The 15526-nt window shown below is 50.5% G+C and overlaps 1 pseudogene; it reads right to left on the bottom strand.

Moving 5' to 3' along the window:
- Nucleotides 1-15526, bottom strand: part of LOC139317496 (armadillo repeat-containing protein 5-like) — a 72332-nt pseudogene that overhangs the window by 3663 nt on the left and 53143 nt on the right.

Here is a 15526-nt window from a genome sequence, read left to right as displayed (position 1 = left end):
GTGTCTCTAGCTTAGACAAGCAAGGATTTGAGACCACATTTGCAAATGGAAGGTGTCTCATAAAGAGAAATGGGAATGTATGTGCACAGGGCATAAAATAAATAAATAAATAAATAAATAAATAAATAAATAAATAAATAAATAAATAAATAAATAAATTTCTATACCACCCTTCTCCCGAAGGACTCAGGGCGGTGTACAGCCTATTAAAAACACAAAGACAGACTTCAGTTAAAAATAATTAAAATTATTACATAATTTCGGCTCAGATTTAAAACCCCAAAAATTTAAAACACCCAATTTAAAAATCATTACATTGATAGCAGGGTCTTGAGGGCACAGCGAAATAAACGGAGGTCGGAGATCTTACACATTTCTGGGGGCAGTTCATTCCACAGGGCAGGGGCTCCCACAGAGAAGGCCCTCCCCCTGGGTGTCACCAGCTGACATAACTTGGCTGATGGCACCTTGAGGAGACCCTCTCTGTGGGAGCGAACTGGCTGGTGGGAGGCTGTTGGTGGCAGAAGTCGGTCTCGAAGGTATCCGGGTCCTATGCCATGGAGCGCTTTAAAAGTGGTGACCAACACCTTGAATCGCACCCGGAAGACCACTGGGAGCCAGTGCAGCTCGCGCAGGAGGGGTGTCACGTGGGCACAACGGGTTGTGCCCATAACCACCCGCGCGGCCACATTCTGGACCAGCTGGAGCCTCTGAGTGCTCTTCAAGGGGAGCCCCATGTAGAGAGCATTACAATAGTCCAGCCAGGAGGTTTGTCTTGTACCTTCGAGGGAGTTGCGGTCTCCTCCGAGGTCCTAAGATGTTCCCCTTTAAACTATCAATCCCACCGAGATCGATAGCGCCTATTTCGGCTCCAGATGTGGGATTGTTAGAGACTCAGGAATGGAGCGCCGTCCCTTTTGTCCCTAACACGCTGAGGTCGCCGCCGGAAGTCAATTAACCTGATAAAAAGCCCCCCTGGCCACGGCCGTCATATGCTCTTCTAAAGACAGCCGTGCGTCCAGGACGACGCCCAGATTGCGAGCCCTCTCTGTGGGGGGCAGAGTTTCACCCCCAATAGTCAGCGATGGCACCAGCTGACTATATCGGGACGCTGGAAGCCACAGCCACTCGGTCTTGGAAGGGTTGAGTCTGAGCCTATTTCTCCCCATCCAGACCCGCACGGCCTCCAGGCAGCCAGACATCACATCAAGGGCATCGTTGGGGTGGTCTGGGGTGGAGATGTACAGCTGAGTGTCATCAGCATACTGATGGACTCTCACCCCCAAACCACGGATGATCTCACCCAGCGGCTTCACATAAATGTTGAACAGAAGGTGCGAGAGAACCGACCCTTGCGGCACTCCCCATGCGAGGCACCTTGAGGTCGACCTCTGCCCCCCTGCCAACACAAACTGCGAATGGTCGGAGAGGAAGGAGGAGAACCACCGCAGTACGGTGCCCCCTATTCCTAACCCCCTCAATCGCTGCAGCATGAAACCATGGTCGTGTCAGGTTTCGTTGCTATCTTAAATAAACTTCATTCTCAAACGCAAAGTCTCTAACGAATCTCTTTTATTTAAGAATAGAAAAAACGACATGCCTGAACTCTGATGCAGCCAAGATTGGCACCTCCTTCCAAACCCCTCCCTTTCCGTTCAACCCCAATGTCTCATTGGCCACCATCCAGATCCATCTCTTCGTCCCATGCACTTTCTTTTCACAGGAATTTCCCCCCTCCCTCTGTTGCCCAAGTAACGCTATCTGCTGAAGAGCCAGGAACTAGGTGAAAGTTCATCTCAGCATTAAAGCAAGTATTTCTGTGATTTCATGTCAGCGCTGAAAGAGATAATAATTTGGAACGCTGACAGGTCGATGGTATCAAAAGCCGCTGAGAGATCTAATAGGACCAGGACAGAGGAGCAACCCCTGTCCCGAGCCCTCCAGAGATCATCCACCAACGCGACCAATGCCGTTTCTGTGCTGTACCCCGCCTGAAGCCCGACTGGTACGGGTCCAGATAGATAGCTTCATCCAGGTGCCAGGGAAGCTGTCGTGCCACCACACTCTCAACAACCTTCGCCACAAAACGAAGGTTGGAGACCAGACGGTAGTTAGCTAATTCAGCCGGGTCCAGGGAAGGCTTCTTGAAGAGGGGCCTCACCACCGCCTCTTTCAAGGCAGTGGGAAAGGCACCCTCACTCAAGGAAGCACTTATAATCCCCTGGAGCCAGCCTCGTGTAACCTCCCGGGAGGCCAGTACCAACCAGGAGGGACACGGGTCCAATAAACACGTGGCGGCACTAATCTTACCCAGAACCCTGTCCACATCCTCGGGAGCCACAGGATCAAAGTCCTCCCAGATAATATTCTCAAGACCTACCCTCGTCTCCTCCCCCGGACTCATCCAGTCGAAGTCCAAGCCTTCCCGAATCCGAACGACTTTATCATGCAGGAATTGCACAAAGTCCTCAGCTCGACCCTGCAAGGGATCTTCCCGCACTCCCCCCTGAAGAAGGGAGTGGGTCACCCTAAACAGAGCGGCTGGGCGGTTCTCTGCAGATGCGATAAGAGCGGAAAATGGTTACATTTCGCCGCTTTTATCGCCACTAGGTAGGTCTTGATATAAGACCTCACCTGTGTCCGGTCAGAATCGGATTGACTAGTCCTCCAGATGCTCTCTAGGCGTCTTTTCCAATGCTTCATCTCTCTCAGCTCCTCGGAGAACCAAGGAGCCAATTGAGATCGGCATCGGGTCAGAGGCCGCAAAGGCACGACGCGGTCCAAAGCTCCGGTGGCCGCACTCTCCCAGGTGGCCACCAGGTCTTCGGTCGAGTCGTGTGCCAGAGTCTCAGGAAACGGCCCAAGCTCCATCAGGAACCTTTCGGGGTCCATCAGGTGCCTAGGACGGAACCATCTGGTTGGTTCCGTCTCCCTGCGGTGGGGGGAAGCGGCTGGAAAGTCCAAGTGAAGGAGCGAATGATCTGTCCATGACAAGGGTTTAATGTCTAGGTCCCCTCTACCAAGATCATTCAACCACTGACCAGAGACGAAAATCAAGTCCAGAGTGTGTCCCCCTATGTGAGTGGGAACGTGAACTAACTGGGTCAGGTCCATGGCTGCCATGGAAGCCATGAACTCCCGAGCCACCTCTGACGCCTCACCTGTGGATGGTAGGTTGAAATCCCCCATGACAATAAGTCTGGGGGTATCAACTGCCACCCCGGCAATAATGTCGAGCAGCTCAGGCAGGGTCGCCACCACGTGGCAGGGAGCCAGGTACGTAGTCAGCAAACCCATCTGCACCCCACGGCCCCACTTTACAAAAAGGGACTCACATCCGGCTATCTGAGGAACAGTGGTCTCCCTCGGACAAAGACTTTCCTTAATAATCACCGCCACTCCCCCACCCCTCCCGAGCCCTTGGCTGATGAAAAGCACGGAAATCTGGTGGGCACATTTCGACGAGAGGGACCACCCCCTCCTGGCCCAACCAGGTCTCCATAATACCTGCCAGGTCCGCACCCCCCTCCAAAATAAGATCACAAATGAGGGGGGCTTTATTAACAACCGACCTGGCATTACATAACATCAGCCGCGGACCCAGGGCCTGAGGCTCTGTGCAACCCTGGACACGAGTCGCACATTGGGGGCCGGAGTGCGCAATCACTCGTAAACGTGTGCGCACCCCCAGAACATGATATGGCCCCCTGCGCCCGTCATATCTGCCCCTCCCACTCATTATTTCAATTGCACTGCCCTTCCTATCACCCCCCTGCTCCCCGGTCAAATTTCCTTCCACGACCCCTCCGCTGTGTCCAATCGACCCATCACCCTGCTCAGTGGCTATATGGACCCCCCAGGTCCACCTTTACAACCCCCTCCCCTCCTCCTGGGTCCCCTTAAAATTTTCATTAAAATTTTTGCTAAAAAAACCCTCAACCCCCTCTTCGCTGCATTCCATCTCTCGGGGTTCCAAAGCCCGTCATCAAGATAGGCCCTCGATAATGTGGAGGGCCAGGCCTGCAAGAGGGGGGAGTCTTGCAGCGCTAGAAGGTCAGCTTTTAAAAGCATCATCCGAACCAAGGATGGGAAAGGAGGGCCAGTTCGGGGTTCCTCCATAGTCCAGAGAGATAACCGTGCACAAGATCACAAAATGTCCATCGTAGAGCTGGACTCCACTGTCCTCTCACGACAGGGAGAAGGTCCAATGTCCTTTGTTTTTTCACCCAACGGAGGGTCATATCCAAACCATCCTCTCACGATGGTTAGTCTCCCTAGAGATGGTTACACCAGGGATGATGTTCCGTCTCCTCCGTTGGGGTATAAAAAGTCCCTCAGCTCCCCCATAGTAGTGCTCGGTCTCTCCTTCCAGCAAGAGGCGTAAGTTGGAACATGGGAAGAGGTCCTGCTTAATAGTTTGTAAACCCATCCCACTAAGGGAGGGGGGGAGGGTAAGGTGGGGAGAGGAAGGGGGGGAATAATATCCCCAGAGGTGGAAAACATCTCCTCCTCCGTCGATTTATAAGTCCTGGCCACCCTCACCTCCTCATTCTTCCCTCACACCTCAGCTAACGTCCACCGTTGCAGCATCCTGCGACAGGTGCCATCAACGGCTCCAGCACCGCCCCACCACACCCCCATAACTCAACAGTCCTAGCGATCCTGGCATACTCCAGTGTTACGATCTGATGAGCGGCCGCCCAGCAACGGAGGCTTCCTGATCGGCTGAGCTGATAGCTCGGCCGGTGGGAGGTGTGAATGTTTTAAAGTGTTTTATTGGCCGTGCGAGCCCAGCTGCAATATAAATAGCGGCTGTGCACGACCGAGGTTAGGTTACATTTTAACCCTTGTGCTTGTTGCTGTGAATAAACCGTGTTGCTTATCTTGGTCTCTTATCTGCCGTTCTCAATTCAGAACACTGGCGACGAGGATGGATGACTCCCACTGAGTACGGCCACGAAAGAAGAATTGTTTTGTTGTTGGCATTTCGGAAGGTAGCTACGTGAGGCAAACATTTTTTTTTCTCTTCTCTCTCGTTCCTTGTGGGCCTGCAACTCTTTCTAATGAGTAATTTGGCTATCTTTATGCCTTTTGTGCCCAGCGCAGAAACTTGGGACGCTTATATTGAGCGTTTCGAGTGTTTTTTGCAGGCAAATGACTATACTGACTTTTCCAATGACCAGAAGCGAGCCCATTTTCTCAACACGTGTGGGCCGCAGATTTTTGCAACGGCGCAGGCGCTTGTAGAGCCCCAACAGCTGTCCACCGTTTCTTGGCCTACTTTGCTGGCTAAATTGAAGGGCCATTACGCACCCGCACCTTCTCGCATTTTTCGCCGTTTCATGTTTCGACAACGGGTGCAAAAGGAAGGGGAGTCCATTAATGACTATCTCGCCGCCCTTCGGACTGAGGCAATAAGTTGTGAGTTTGAAAACCTTGATGACTCCCTCCTCGAGCAACTAGTTTGCGGCATGCGCGATTTGCGGTTGCAGCGCCGCCTTTTGGCCAAATCTGTCATCAATTTGGAGACTGCTGTTGAGGAAGCGGCTGCGTTTGAGATGTCTGACTGGTCTGCGCCGGAAATTCGAAACTTCCCGCATGTTCCACTGGCCTCTCGTTGTGCAGCCATACAGCTAGGGGAGTCTTACGAACGCTCTGATACCGTTGCTGATAGCGAAGAGGAGGTGGACCACCTCAAGGCGTCGGTCTTCAATCGACGCCCACCCTCCAAAGGACGGGGTCCAGCGTTTTGTTTGGGTTGTGGGGAGTCACATCCTCGTGCTTTTTGCCGTTTTCGAAATGCCGTTTGCCGCCACTGTGGAAAGAAAGGCCACCTGGCAAAGGTTTGCCGTTCGAGATCCTCCGCGGACATCATGGGCGTACCATCTTCCATTAAATTAGGCCGGGAAGGGTTCAATGGTCCTCAGGACTCTTGTTTTGCTATTTCCCACTGTGATCTTCTCTCGCCTGGCAACCATGCTGTCTCGGGTCACAAGAAGATCTTTCTGACTGTTCGTATTGAAGGAAAACCGTGCAGGATGGAAGTGGATACTGGTTCATCTAAGTCCATCATCGCCTGGCAGACCCTTAAAGAGCTGGTGCCGTCCTTTGCTTGTGACCGTTTGCAGCCCTGTTCTACTCGTCTCCACGACTACCAAGGAAATGGCATTCCCACTTTGGGTTGCAGCCAGTTTATGGTGGAGTGGGGGGAGTTTGCAGGTCCCCTCCCACTTTTGGTAGTCAAAGGCAGGCTCCCTAGCCTTTTGGGTTTAGACTGGATCGGGGCGTTGGGGCTTTCCATTTCTGGCATCCATACCACGTCTAGTGATGATTTCGAAACCTTGACAACAGAGTTCGCTGAGGTTTTCGACGGCACCTTAGGTAAATATAAGGGTACCTGTCAAGTATTTGCAAGCCATTGGCACATATATCATACAGACACTAGTGGAGGCAGAAAGTGCCCCCACCCCTATGTGGAGTGGAGGGGCTTACACTGAGTATAAAACCCCCTCTAACCTTTCCACCATGCTCTCTTTTACGTTTGTTCTCCATGAGACATGATCTTTGATAGGGGTAGTCACACACGCTGTGTGCCCCCTATCCTAATGGATATTAAGACAGCCTTTGTACATAGTTAATATGTTTTGTTATATGAATAAATACATTTATCACATTTATTCATGCATCTGCCTTTGGACTCTTCTATGCTCCTGGGTGTTTCTACGATCCCAATTTCCACAGTACCCCCATATCTCTTAATTTAGACCCCCAGGTGCCACCTATACGCCTTAAGCCCCGACGGGTCCCTTTTGCCCTTCGCCCTAAGGTGGATGTGAAGATAGATAAGTTGCTGGCTCAGGGTGTACTTGAGCCTACGGATCATTCTCGATGGGAGACCCCTATTGTTATCCCCACTAAGCCGGATGGTTCCATCCGTATTTGTGGTGACTTTAAGTGTACCCTTAATCGGGCCTTGCAGGCCCACCCGTATCCGGTCCCGGTAGTTCAACACCTCTTACATTCTTTGGGTCAAGGGTCTATTTTTGCTAAATTGGATATGTCCCAGGCGTATCAACAGCTTCCTGTTGATGATGCCACGGCCGCTGCCCAAACAATTGTCACGCATCGGGGCGCTTTTAAGTGCCGCCGATTACAATTTGGGGTCTGCGTAGCTCCCGGCATTTTTCAGAGCCTTATGGAGCGGTTGCTCCAGGGAATCCCTGGCGTCGTTCCTTATTTCGATGATGTTTTGATCTCGGCTACCACCAAACACGACTTCGTCGAACGTGTTCGCCAGGTGCTACGCAGATTTCAACAAAAGGGCCTGAAACTTAAAAACTCTAAGTGTAAGTTTGGCGTTCCCCAGGTCGAATTTTTAGGGTTCCTTGTTGATAAATTTGGCATTCATCCTACACCTTCTAAGGTCGATGCCATAAAGAATGCTCCAACGCCATCATGTAGGGCTGAGCTTCAGGCTTTTCTGGGCCTGCTTAATTTCTATAGCATATTTTTGCCGCATAAGGCGTCTGTGGCGGAACCACTCCATCGGCTATTGGACAGAACGGCCCCCTGGAAGTGGGGGCAAGCCCAAGCTACTGCTTTCAGGGCTGTTAAAGATTTACTTACTTCTGATGCCGTGCTGGTCCAGTATAGTGACCATATATCCCTCACCATGGTTTGCGATGCCTCCCCATATGGCATCGGCGCTGTGCTGAATCATGTTTTACCCAATGGGTCCGAAGCTCCAGTTGCCTATTATTCCAGAACTCTGTCGATGACAGAGAGGAATTATAGTCAACTGGATAAAGAAGCGTTGGCACTCGTGGCCGCCGTAAAGTGGTTCCACGATTATATTTACGGCTGTTCCTTTCAATTAGTTACGGACCACAAGCCACTTTTGGGCTTGCTGGCCGGAGATAAGCCTACTCCTCAGATTATCTCCCCGCGTTTGGCGCGGTGGTCTGTTTTCTTAGCCGCCTATAACTATCAGTTAATTTATCACCCCGGGAGCGCCTTGGGAAATGCGGACGGCCTTAGCCGCTGCCCCCTTCCTTTGGCCGTAGAGGATCCCATTCCGGACCAGCTGGTTCTTTTGATAGATGATGTTCCTTCCCTTGTGACGGCTGTGGATGTAGCTAAACACTCCGCTAAGGACCCTACCCTTGTACAGGTCATGGATTGGGTGTGTAGGGGATGGCCGCGTGGGCCGTTACCCACGGAGGTTAAGCCATATTCCATCTGCCAACACGAGCTTTCTATTTCCCGGGGGTGCCTTTTGTGGGGCTGCCGAGTGGTGGTTCCCCCTGTATTGCGGCCAACTATTCTGAAACGGCTGCACGATAGCCATCCCGGTATCGAGAGAATGAAGGCTTTAGGCCGTAGTTATGTTTGGTGGCCTAAGCTTGATCAGGCCATCATAGATTGGGTAGCAAGGTGTCAAGTTTGTCAGTCATCCCGGCCAGGGCCCCCGGCTGCCACACCTAAGGAATGGGAGATACCCAGGAATCCATGGTCCAGGCTGCATATAGATCTAGCAGGGCCGGTTCAGGGCCAGACTTTTCTAATCGTGGTTGATGCATATTCTAAATGGGTGGAGGTTGTTCGTATGGCATCAACCACATCGGACGCTGTGAGCAAGGCTCTCCATAACATATTTGCCACACATGGACTTCCCGATGTAATTGTCTCGGACAATGGACCCCAATTTGTTTCGGCAGCATTTCAGATGTTTTTGATGGGGTTGGGTATTCGTCACGCCTTAGAGGCACCATATCATCCGTCCAGTAACGGCCGGGCGGAGAGGGCCGTCCGCTCGGCCAAGGACGCTTTGGCCCGTTTCGGCCCCGGTGATTGGCAAGAGAAGGTGGAGCGGTACCTTTTGGCGCAGCACTCGACCCCGTGCCCGGTATCCAATCGTAGCCTGGCCGAACTTCTTATGGGCCGGCGACTAAGGACTGTGTTAGATAGGCTACATCCGGACTATACACCTGAGGCACCCATAGATTCCTCTAGCCGGCCCCGGGTGTTCGGGGTTGGTGATGGCGTTTATGCCAGGAATTATGGGGGTGATCCTTTGTGGCTTCCTGGATGTATTATTTTAGTCACGGGACCCCGTTCTTACAGGGTCGAACTTGAGGATGGCCGGACCTGGCGTCGCCATATAGACCAGCTAAGGAGTCGCATTACGGCTCGGACCCAGGGTAACGAGGAGCCGGATATGTTTGGTGCACTTCCGACGGCTGATCCGGTGGACGATAGTACTCTAGAGGCTCCGTCGTTGGGGTCTTCACGTTCACCTGTTGTAATTACAGCTCCTTCATTGCCAGAGGTACCCATAGATGTTCTTGCACGATCATCAAATATTCCACCATCTTCAGACCAGCTACCTCCGTCTATGACATCTCAGGAAGTACCGGAGACGGCGTCACCCCCTGATCGCTTGGACGGCGATTTGCGCCAGTCCGGGTGTATATGTAGGCGCCCGGGTTATCTGGACGATTATTGTACTATCTAAAGGGGGAGGAGTGTTACAATCTGATGAGTGGCCGCCCAGCAACGGAGGCTTCCTGATCGGCTGAGCTGATAGCTCGGCCGGTGGGAGGTGTGAATGTTTTAAAGTGTTTTATTGGCCGTGCGAGCCCAGCTGCAATATAAATAGCAGCTGCGCACGACCGAGGTTAGGTTACATTTTAACCCTTGTGCTTGTTGCTGTGAATAAACCGTGTTGCTTATCTTGGTCTCTTATCCGCCGTTCTCAATTCAGAACATCCAGGATAACCACGTCTGTGGGTCCGGGGGGGGGTCCAACGCCAGCGTCACCAGCTGGCCCCTGCTGCCATTGCTGCCCCGGCTCTGCCGCTTCGAGGGGGGAGGGGGGACATCACCCCGTGACTACTCGCGTTGCCGCCAGAGACGCCATCCCCCTCCGAACCCCTCATCTCTGTTGACATCAAAAGCTGCAGCCAAGAAAGTGGCTGCAGCCGAGTTAAGGCGTCACCTCCCTCACCGCCGCCGCCGCCATTATCTCCACGGTGCTCTGCAGCGGCGCTCCGCAGGGCCCCATCGACCGCCGGCTCCCCAGCTCCAGCCGAGATGTTCCGGGGGGCATAAAGCCCTCCCCAGGTTGGGTAGGGGTTCTCCTCGCCAGGGCTGGGGCCGTAAAAAGTATTAACGGCCCCTACACCCCAAAAAAGGCCAAAACAGTCCCATCGCCGGACGGGAGCTAGCTGGATACCGCCATCTTCGCACATGCGCTAAACAACATAAAAGACGATTGTCGAGTCCTGCCGGAGCTCGCCATCGATGGGGTGTGTGGGAGACGAAGGAGTGGAGATAAGCAGCCGCAGCGAACACACAAACAGTTCCTGGATAGCAGCATTCAGGGCGATGATTGATGACGTTGCCGGGCCTCTCCGATTCTGCTGTCCTCGCTGCTCTGGTGCTCGCAGCTGTTACTGTTAAGGGAGTGGGGGTGCTTGATTGATAATCACCGGATGTATGTTTAAGGGGCTGAGTTTCTGTTAAATAGCACTGTGGTGTGATTACACCCAGCGCTGACTTTGAACCAAAACACCGACTTGTACTTTACTTTTGACTGCAAGCTTATCATTGCCAAAGTAAACCCTGATTCTCTGTGTGTTACTGGTGATTATTTCCTATCGCAGTTCTGAACGAACGACAAGCTGAGAACGATAATCTTTATGTGTTGCAGGGACAAAAGGTTCAATGTGCCCAAACATTTGGAAATGTGGCACAGCATGATTCATGTGTTCATCTCTTGCACAGAAAGCTTGGCCATGCCAGTTTCAGTGTTTTGCAAAAGATGGACCAGTTTGGAGAAGGATTATATTTAAAGGGATGTAAGGCATACTTGGACTATGCAGTATGTAAGTCATCAAAGTCCAAGGCATTCCCAGTAAGCAAATGTAGCACAAGGCAGACAACAAGAGCTCTAGAGCTGGTACATGCAGATTTGGTTGGGCCAATGCAAGCCAGTTTGGGAGGAGCTAAGTATGCGCTGGCCATTGTAGATGAATACAGCAGGTTTGGGTTCTGCTATTTACTAAAGAGTAAAATAGAGGTGCTACAGAAATTTAAGCAATGGGTAAGCTTCGTAGAAAGGAGATATAAACAACAGGTATGTCAGTTGCAAACTGACAGAGGTTCAGAATTCATGTCAGCAAATTTTCAACAGTGGTTGGGACAGTTAGGAATAAAACACAGACGCACAAATCCGTACACAGCAGCTGAGAATGGTGTATCTGAGGTGGAATGGAGTCTTACAAACCATAAAGGACTCACTGTTGGAGGATTCTGGTCTGAGCATATTGGGGTGAAGCCATGTTGACTGCTAATTATTTAATTAATAGGCTGTGGAGTTCCTCCATTAATGATACTCCATATGCAGTGCTATATGGGAGAAAACCATCTCTAACACATTTAAGGGTTTTTGGAAGCAAGGCGTGGGTGCATATTACAAAAGCAATTAGAAGAAAAGAACAACCAAAGGCTAGAAAGCTCAGGTTTATGGGCTATGAGCCAGGCTCAAACAGCTATTGGTTTAGTGATGGAAGCAAAAGAATAGTGATTTCCAGGTCTGCTAGCTTTGCAGAGCAAAATTGGAACAGAATTGATGCAAATTTTTGGAATGAACCACTTCACTTAGTGATGGTGTCAGCGTTCAGGGAGAAGCTGAAAAAGATATGAAGCAAGAGAGGGTTGAAACACAGCAGCAGTCAATGCCACGCAGGTCAGAGCAATGGAACAAAATGTGATGCATGGAGGCGATGCTCTTGCGAAGTGGGCACTTCTGCGCGAGAGGCATAAGGCAAGGTGGCTTGCCGCCCGGCCTGCCCCTTCTCCAGACAACCCAGGCGAAGGGCGGTTGGCTTCTGCTCCTGGCCCGGGAGACGGATCTGGCCAGGAGGAAAGAGAAAGTGAGACTGCGGAAAAGGAGGAGGAGGGCATGCGGCTGTGCAAATTGCATCGGGGAATCGGGGAGGAAAAAGAGCATCGCTTCCATGCATCACATTTTCCGGCATTTTCCTAGGTCACAGATACTCACTTACCAATCACAATCAGCAATGTTGCTAAGTGGCATGGTCATTAAGTGTGACATGTGACCATATCAATTTCAGCCGCAGTCATTAAGGAAATCACCTGCAGTGATTAAACACAATGTCAGGTGACTCCGATTTAACAACTTCCTGCTGGCTTCCCCACTGACTTTGCTTGTCAGAAGCCAGCCATGAAGGTCACAAAGGGTGATTTACCAGTTGTCAAAACACCCAAATTGCAATCATGTGACCTCAAGGAAGTGGCGATAGCCACAGCTTTGAGGAGTGGTCACAAGTCTCCTTTTTCAGCATTGTTGTAACTTTGAACATCACTTAATGAGTGGTTGATAAACGAGGACTTCTGTGTATGTGTATAAATACATATACATGCTACAAATCTCAGTTCTACACTTACACAGATCCTACCCTCTTCCTCGCCCAGCCCCTCTTCAACCTGCTTCATGGATGGCCTGGCAATTATCTGAGTCTACAGCCAAGTTGCCAAGTGCCCGTGCTGTCCGATTCAGGATACTTTCCACAGCAAGTGACTTCAGGATAGTCACTAGAAACTGATTCGACCGGAAGCATCGGTCGGGGATTAGCGGGCTCTGATGTGCTCCGCGAAATCCCGGGCTGACGAACCACTGCAGAGGGGTCTTTGGACCGGATCTGTCCTGTAGGGACAGGGAAGAAAGAGAGGCGCCTCGGAAGACCAAGAGGAACAGGCAAGTTCCTCGGAGGTCAGAGGAAATTCTCTCTGACTCTGCAGCGGAGGGGCGGCGGCCATTACGACCGCCAGTAAGCTGGAGCAACCAGACCAAGCACTGTGCAGGAGTGGAGAATTGAGCGGAATATTGATGCCGGGTGAGTGATATTTAACTCATAGGCAGAAAGAAAAAAAGAGGATTTTTAAAACAATTGTAAATGTCCTGGCGTGATAACAGCGGCTAATAGGCATGGGAAAGGACAGAAAAAGAAGATTAAGGCGGAAATTATAAAGTGATAAAACCCGATCTGAAAATTGTTTTTTTTGGATTTAAGTATTTGGAGAACTTTAAAAAAAAATCAGAAGAATTAAGAACCCGAAAAGACCCTTTTTTAATTTGGGAACTTTAAAAGGAGGAAGGATAAAGAAGGAAGAAAAACTTGTAATAGAAAGGACCGGTTAATGACTTTAAATTGAAACTAAATTGGAATGTAATGTAGAATTTGGACTATGCAAACCTGGACTGAATTTTAAACTGATTTGGTGCATATAAAGGTGAAAAAGAAGAAGAAAAATTAAATAAGTAAAAATTGTTTAAAGCTGACAGCAAACAAAATGGATACTTTTCCAGCTTGTTGATTGTAATAGTGGATTGCAGAGAGCCATCTTCAGGAGAAAAAAAATTATTGCAACACTGAATCTTTGTTTTGGAAAGAAAAAAAACCTTGGACCTTGAAAGGGATAACAGCATGTGAGAATTTTTAAGGAGGCTTTGTTTGTTCACAAGTGTCTTGGCTTTGGAAAAAAAAAGAGGATTACAACGTAACTTCAATTGGAATAATATTAATCTAGAAAGAACAAAATGGTGCAGGAATTTAAGGAAATGATGAAAAATGGAAATAAGGGAAATGACCACAATCTTGCATGGAAAATTGAAACTTGATGACCAAAAAACTGACTTAGGATACATTCAAACTGACAAAGAAACAACTAATGAGAAGCAAGGAAAAGAAACTGACAATAAAGAAGAAGACAAAGACAAGGAGACTGATTATGGAAAATTAAATGATTATGTGGGTAGCAATAATAAAAAGGAGAATTTCAAAAATTACATTGGGATTAACAATGGAATAAATAGAAAACAAAGAAAGAAAAGGGAGGAATAGAAAGAATATAAAAAACATAAATGCTTACACTGGGATTATCAGTGAGAACATAAAAAAAAGAGAAAAGGGTTGGAAAAGAATGGGAAAGTTACAGCTGTTATGTCCTTATAAGGACATCCGCCGGGGGATTGGTCACTTCCACCGGTGGGAAGTTTGAACAGCTGTCATTGGCTGGCTGGCTGGCCCAAGCAGAATATAAGGAGGCTCGGGAGCCACTGCCAGCAGTCTGTTTTTCACCATTCTAATAAAGAGCTGAACGGACCAGAGCTGAGTCACGTTTCTTTCCAGCGCCGATCTAACACTGGCGACGAAGGACTAGAGAAGAACCGACGAAGAGCTGCAAGCCAACTGCCACCTTAAGCAAAGAGCTGAAGCACAAGCTAAGTCACTACCATGTCTGGACCACAAATCTCATTGGCTCCATTCAACCCAAGCACTGAGAAATGGAAGTCCTTCATGGTTCACTTCAGGCAGTTCCTGGTGGGAAGCGGCTTCACAGACCTAGATGACAGAAGAAAGAGGGCTCTCTTCCTGGTGCACTGTGGGTCGGAGGTCCTGGAAATGGCCATGGACCTCGTGGCACCGCTGGATATCGAGCAGATGCCGTGGTCCGAGCTACAGGAAGTGCTCCAGGACCATTACGCCCCAGTAAGCACGCCTCTGGCCAACCGATTCGACTTCCACCAGAGAAACCAAGCAGAAGGAGAATCGGTCAAGGAATTCGTTTCGGCGCTCCGGAAGATCGCGGCCAACTGCGAATTTGAAAACGTGGACGTTCAGCTGCGGGACCGCATCGTCTTCAGCATGAGGGACAGCACAGTACAGAAAAAGCTCCTCAGCCGAAAGAAAGTGTCCCTAAAAGAGGTCATCGAGGAAGCCACAGCTGCTGAGTCCTCTGATAGGGCAGCAGCCGCAATGAGAAGATCCAAGGGGATCCACAAGTTCCGCAGGAACCCACAGCCATCATCGGACGAGACCTCCACGGGGTCGGACTCTGACTCTGAGATGGCCATCCATAAGGTCACAAGACCCCAACGGTGGGAAAAACTCCAAGATGGTGGATGGGAGGAACGTTGTGCCAGCTGCAAAGGGGACCATCCTTGCACCAGATGTCGCTGGCGGGATGCAACTTGCAGACGCTGCCAGAGGAAGGGCCACATTGCGGAAGCCTGCAGGGCGGCAGAGCCAAGTTTTGAGCCTCCCAGACCCACGGACCACGAATACCAGAGGACATCCAAACGGTCCCAGTACCCGCGGCGAGACGGCGACGGCCACCCAAGAGCAGAGGGATCCACCAGACAACAATTGCACACGCTGCAGCAGAGGGGTCCGACAAGTTCCACGTGACCGTCTACGTGGAAGGGGCCCCATGCCCCATGGAAATAGACTCAGGCTCACCGTACTCCATCATAGCCTGGGACCAGCTAAAAAGACTTCAACCGCGGCTATCCAGGAAACAGCTAGAGCCATTCCAAGCGAGGTTGGTGGATTTTGGAGGGCACTCCATCGGCATCCTGGGACGGACCAACATCTGGGTGAAGTTCAAGGACTTCGAAGGACGCCTCCCCATCGCCGTCGTCAAGGAAGCCCGTCCAACC

The sequence above is a fragment of the Pituophis catenifer genome, unplaced genomic scaffold (genome assembly GCF_029215685.1).
Source record: "Pituophis catenifer annectens isolate HBS135680 unplaced genomic scaffold, rPitCat1.0.hap2 SCAF_5, whole genome shotgun sequence".
NCBI lineage: Eukaryota > Metazoa > Chordata > Lepidosauria > Squamata > Colubridae > Pituophis > Pituophis catenifer.
Note: the sequence above shows the minus strand (reverse complement) of the source record. Positions and strands in the feature narration are given on the sequence as shown.